General features: G+C 37.7%; 1 long non-coding RNA gene across 1 annotated transcript; it reads left to right on the top strand.

Annotated features, from left to right (window-relative positions):
• The first annotated feature begins 1797 nt into the window (after window positions 1-1797).
• LOC146500737 (uncharacterized) lies at window positions 1798-3717 on the top strand. Its single transcript, XR_014869850.1, has 3 exons — window positions 1798-2202; window positions 2369-2526; window positions 3175-3717. It is a non-coding gene; the product is annotated as an uncharacterized LOC146500737 (long non-coding RNA).
• The last annotated feature ends 2584 nt before the right edge of the window (window positions 3718-6301 follow it).

Below are 6301 nucleotides of genomic sequence, written 5' to 3'. Positions count from 1 at the left end.
TACTGGTTTTGTCGCATCAGTCTCTGTCTCTGAGTTAACTTGTGTTTCTCCTACAGCTCCAGACCGCAAAAAATGCGCCGTGCTTTTTGTGAGCTCATTCCCGGCTCGTAACCAGGAGTTCTCAGATAGACAGCAAGTGGAGAGTGATATATGAAATGATGGGATGGAAGGAAGAAGCATTCGCTAGGGAGGAATTACCAAAGTACATGGAGTTATGTTAACCTGTAATTTCTGTGGTAAGGTAGTTCAGTCATCAAGGGGCTACGTGCTTCATTGTAAACTGCATCGGAATGAGCCACGTTGTTTCTTTCGGTGTATTGAAGCAGGCTGCAAGCAGACATACACCGTCAGTATGGCGGCGTTTAGGCTCATTTAACGAAGACACTCTGCCCCCACCCATGTCACTGGTGTGGCGGTGGTTTTTTTCGTTTACCATGTGCAATGGCGATGTGTGAACCGTCAGTGGTCAGACTCTAAAGAGTTAATAGCTCATCTGAAGAGCCATATTGTGGAAGGACACGTGGTCACTTGTCCAGTAAGAGGATGCACAAATACCTTTAGAGTTAAATCATCTTTTACTACTCACATGTCACGTAAACACAGAGAGTTTTCAGACAGCAGCATTGGTGATTTATATAGAGAGTCTGCATGTCAATCATCATCTGTTCCAACCACATCAGATGACTTTGTACCCTTGATTTCCGAGCCTGCTGCACAGTCTATTACAGATGAAGATAACATGGAAATGCCCCCTGAATTCTGTGATCTTTTTCTGAGAAACGTTTCACTATTCTACTTAAAATTGCAGGGTCAGTTTCTACTGCCTGCTTCAACCATACAGAACATTGTGGAGGAAATGCAGAACATACATGAGTTGGGACAGACATACAGTTTGGGTAAACTTGCATCACTGTTAAAAGATGACACATCATTATCAGAGGAGGACATCAACAAAGTCTGCGAATCTGTCAAAAGCTATGATCTTTTTTCTGCATGTCATACCGGGCCATTGAGGACAGTGCACTCCAGAGCTCAGATCTTTAAAAAAGCCTTCAACTATGTGGAACCAAAGAAAATATTTTTAGGGAGAGATGAAAACACAAAATATAGGTTTGCCTATTATGTGCCTTTAAGAGAGACTTTGAGATGTCTGCTAGAGTCTGATCTGTGGCAGAAATCAGAAGAGCCCTCTACTGAGCCTCCTGCTGATGTTCTGTGTGACATAAGTGATAGTAAGCTGTTTAAATCAAATTATTTTTTTGGTCAAAACCCATCATGTCTCAAGCTAGTACTCTACCAGGATGCCTTTGAAGTCGTTAACCCTTTAGGCTCTGCAAGGACAAAACACAAGGTATTAGCTGTGTATGCATCAGTGGCAAACTTGCCACTTCATGTACGCTCAGACACAGATCACATGTCTCTTGTCTTACTGTGCAGGGAGAAAGATTTTAAAGAGTTTGGTCATGCTAATGTGTTCTCTGAATTACTGGCAGACTTGAAAGAATTGGAGGACAGTGGGATTGTTGCATCAGATGAAACTAGAGTCAAAGGAACTTTGTTTTGCATTGCTGGTGATAATCTGGGTTCTCACTGTATTGGTGGCTTCACTGAAAACTTTAGTTCTTCAAAGTACTTCTGCAGGTACTGCCTGATAACGAAATCTGAATTTCAGGGTGCTGACCCAAATCTGTGTGGACCAGAACGTACCAAAGAGAACTACAACTCTGCTGTTGATCGCCTCCAGATTGACACTACATCAGACGTCGAAGGAGTGAAGTTCAGGTCAGTGTTCAATTCACTGAAATACTTCAGCGTTTGTATGCCAGGCTTGCCACCATGTCTAGGTCATGATATCTTTGAGGGAGTTTTGGCTTATGATGTGGCACTGTCTCTAAATCTTATTTTGTCTTTATTATGATTAAAAAGGTTTGTTTTGTTCCTGCCCTTTTCAGACACTGAATTTGAGCAGAAACCATAAGGATACTCAAAGGACCTGTGACGCTCAGGAAATGGTGAGATTTCAGGTCATAATCTTTTTTTCTTTTTTTTTTTCCATTAAATTCATTTTCCTTTTTCCCTTTACAATATTGCTGTTTTGTTTTTGTAAACAGCATCAAATGAGAGGGACAGATGAAACAGTTTCAAGACAATGGCAGGAAAAACATGCTGAAGATTGAAACAAACCTTGGCTGGAAATATTTGGTATGTGTTTTACCGTAAATCAAATTGTTGAAAAACATTCAGCTACACTGCAACACAGGGAAACTTGATTTGCACTTATTTTGTTACGTTAATTTCTTGTCTCATTATTTTTGTCAGTTATTATTGTTTATGGTGTATGCCCTTCTTGTTTTCTTTCTTAATGCAGAAGGTATCTAGCCAGTCCACAATGAAAGCTTCATTGCACCCCATGAGTCTTCTGGCAGAAATGATGGCGCCTGTATTCTTTGGTTTCCCTAAACATCACACCCTGCCTGTTTATACGAGGCTCTTCAATTAAGTCTGCACCCAAAGATTCAATAAGAGGTAAGCAGTGGTATTATTCAAGTTTTGCTAAAGAAAGATGGACAGGAGACACTAATCTTAATCAGCCGAGCTCAGGTTCATGTCCAGGTGAGCAGTTTCATACACTATAAAATGTAGATTGAATGATAGGTCTCATCACCATGCATTCAGCCATTAACTTCAAGTTCTATGATAAATCAATAGGAAACTTAAATACGTTTTCCAACAAATTATGATTGTGATTAGGGCTGCTTTGTCTATGTATCACTTTTACATAAGTAGATTTAAAGGATAACTATTGCCAAAACGCAACCTGGGCTGTTTTTTTTAATTTTTTTTACTGTATCGATTTTGATGCGCTCAAATTTATGCCCCGGCCCCCTAGTATTCCCATTCACTGGCTATTGACCACAAAACAAAATCACGGTCAATCTCAAAAACGGCTCGTTTGTCGTAATTATGCTTTTAGATATGTTTGTCTCGTGTACAGTAAAAAAAACAAAAAAAAAACAGCCCAGGTTGCATTTTGACAATAGCTATCCTTTAAGAACTGTATATTTTACACTTAAGAAATCATTTATCATTAGATCTGTTTTTGGCAGCACGTTTTGTTCATTTCTGTGCATTTTGCTCAAGCACTGATCAAACTTTGTCCATTTTTTGCTGCAGAGGGGATCCTGCCAGTCCAAAGTGAACTCCTGATGGACATTGAAGTACTCCTGCAGAGCTTGTATCGTCGACACCATGCGCATTAGAAACTCCACTGAGTCCTTTCCTTCACCAAGGCAGGACCCAGTGACTCATTACTGTTGATAGGTCAGGGGCAGGTAATATTTTGTTTCATGTTTATTCATTCCTCCATGGATTACCAGCCATATATATGGACACATGCTGTATTCTCAAGATCTATGCTGTTTTGTAGGAATAGAGAAAATGATATGTTTAGTCTGTTTTCAAATGGTATGTCAAATTTTCTCATTGTTTATCAGTAATATTCACTACCTTGGTTATATATGAGCATCTTTAGATTTTTCTATATTTAGCGGTTGCAAATGTAAAATGTACGGGAAACCATTTATGTTCCTCATATTGTACTGTATTTTTAGCGGTAAAATACCGGCAGCTGTGGTTGCCAGGAATTTACCGTAAAATGTATCTGGTCAAAATAAAATGCTGTAATTTGTTATACAATTTTACTGTGTTTTTTACTGTCAAAGGTTTTAATAAGGTTTAACATATTTCTGTTATTTTTACAGTTATTTACAATAATAGGGTCTATCCTATTACTGTTAAATTAACAACAAATTACTGTAAATATTATTATAACTTTTTTTTTACTGCAAATATCCGTAAAAAGCTATGGAAAGTTGCATTTTTTTACATTAAATTGCTGTATAATTGACAAATATATTTCTTTTTTTTCTATCATGATTTTGGTAAAATAATACGTTGTCTACCTTAAAATTTAGGGTTACAAAACCAGTATACCGTATTGTCTTTTACAGATTCCACATTTTTTTCACGGTATATTCCTGGCAACCACAGCTGCCGGTATTTTACCGTAAATTTGACAGTTTTTTTTTTTACAGTGCAGGCTGAATCACTTTCGCATTGTCTGTTCACCACATATGGACTCTCTCTCTGGGTTTCTCTGGAGTCTTGTCACTACACTTCCTGCTCTACTTTAAGTAAATGCCATCCTTCTTCAGTAGTGCCCACACAGGTGAAGATGCCAACTTCGACCATGTGTTTACAATATACTTGGATTCTGAGTCTATATTAACGGTTTTTAAAGCAATATTTATGCTGGATTCTTAAAGATGACATTTTACAAGGTCCCCTGTATCCTTAATGATAAGTTCTGACACCTTAATATACACTACCAGTCAAAAGTTCGGACACACCTTCTCATTTAATGGTTTTTCTTACTTTCCATGACATATTGTAGATTCCATTCTCAGATCTCTTCTGCTTGTTGCTTTGCCTTAGTAGTGGTTTCTTAGCAGCTATTTGATCATGAAGGCCTGATTCAGTCTCCTCTGAATAGTTGATGTAGAGATGTGTCTGCTACTGAAACTCTGTGTGGCGTTTATCTGGGCTCTAATCTGCGGTGCTGTTAATTTGCAATTTCTGAGGCTGGTGACTCAGACGAATTTATCCTCAGCAGCAGAGCTTACTCTTTGGCTTCCTTTTCTGGGGCGGTCCTCATGTGAGTTTTGTCATAGCGCTCGATGGTTTGGTGACTGCACTTGGGGACACATTCAAAGTTTAACAATTTTTAAGAGTGACTGACATTCAGTTCTTAAAGTAATGATGGACTGTTGTTTCTTTTTACTTAGCTGATTGGTTCTTGCCATAATATGAATTCTAACAGTTGTCAAATAGGGCTGTCAGCTGTGTACCAACCCAACTTCTGCACAACACAACTGATTGTCCCAGCCCCATTAAGAAGGCCAGAAATTCCACAAATGAACCCTGATAAGGCACACCCATGAAGTGAAAATGATTTCAGATGACTACATCATGAAGCTCATTGACAGAAGCTCAAGGGTTTGCAGCACTGCCAACCAAGCAAAGGGTGGCTATTTTCAGAGTTATTTATCATTTTTTCTTTGCTGCATAATTCCATATATCTTGCTTCATATATTTAATGTCTTCAGCATGTATCTAAAATGGAGAAAGTAGTAAAAATGAAAAAAAAAAGATATAATGAGAAGGGGTGTCCAAACTTTTGACTGGCTGTGTATATCAATAAGGACGTGTTTTGATGACCATTAGAACAGGTAGCCCTAGTAAGCTGTATAGGCAGAGATCACCCACACTAACCTTTGATGGGCACTCAAAGCAGGCTTCAATATCAATAATTTATTTTGTTTTCTACAATATGTCAACCATAAAACAACTGAGCTATGCCTTCCTGCTCAAATTAGACTGATCTTCAGGATTTTGAAATTTTGAAATTTGTGGGATATAGGTTAATATTTTCAAAAGTAATTCCTATATTTTTAGTACGCATGATATAGTATCTAAAGTAAAAGGATCAAACAACGCCTTCTGCTAGTTAATGTCTATATAATGAGAATACCAATAACATTTCTCAGACTGTTATTTTTTTAGTATTGTTGAAACATTTTCATATACATTTATACATTTTTTGCTCCAAACAACAATTGCATTAAATGTATTCAGGTCTAAAAATATTTTATTGCCTTTAAAATATACTGGGAAGCACCGTGTTGACGTCACCACTACCCTCAATCAGTCTGCTACCTCAAGAAACATAACAGAACATAAAATACAATCTGTAGGCCAGAGTTCAATAAGCAAAAAGCGGTGGAAAGAGTGCATACATATAAGTGCAAAGCAATCATCAAATTTCAGGCAACTTTTTTTCTTATTGCAACACTTGTGGAAAAAGAAATAAAGGGCTCATTAGCAAGTGAGCTGCTTGTATTAGTGGGCATGGTGCTTTGATCAATAATGGTCTGTACAAACCACAATGGATACAGCCATTAGAATGCTATAGCAGCATATCCCAGGGGGTCCATATTCCGTCGTCTTTCACTAATAGGTTTTCAGATGCATTCTCTGGATGTGCAACAACACATGCAGTATTTATTGCTCTTTGCTAAGTACAACACCTCAACTTTCTACCATGTAAGTGCAATTACAATATTACTATCAATTCTATATGCTTTGTTTGGATTTATACAATAACAAAAGGTACTATTAATAACAATAGATGCTAAATTCTTGGTAAAATTGTTTAGCATTTGTGTTAAATAATCTCTGTGAG

Source organism: Neolamprologus multifasciatus, chromosome 16 (assembly GCF_963576455.1).
Source record: "Neolamprologus multifasciatus chromosome 16, fNeoMul1.2, whole genome shotgun sequence".
NCBI classification, from domain to species: domain Eukaryota; kingdom Metazoa; phylum Chordata; class Actinopteri; order Cichliformes; family Cichlidae; genus Neolamprologus; species Neolamprologus multifasciatus.
The sequence above is the reverse complement of the archived record's forward strand: the minus strand, read 5'-3'. Positions and strand labels throughout refer to the sequence as shown.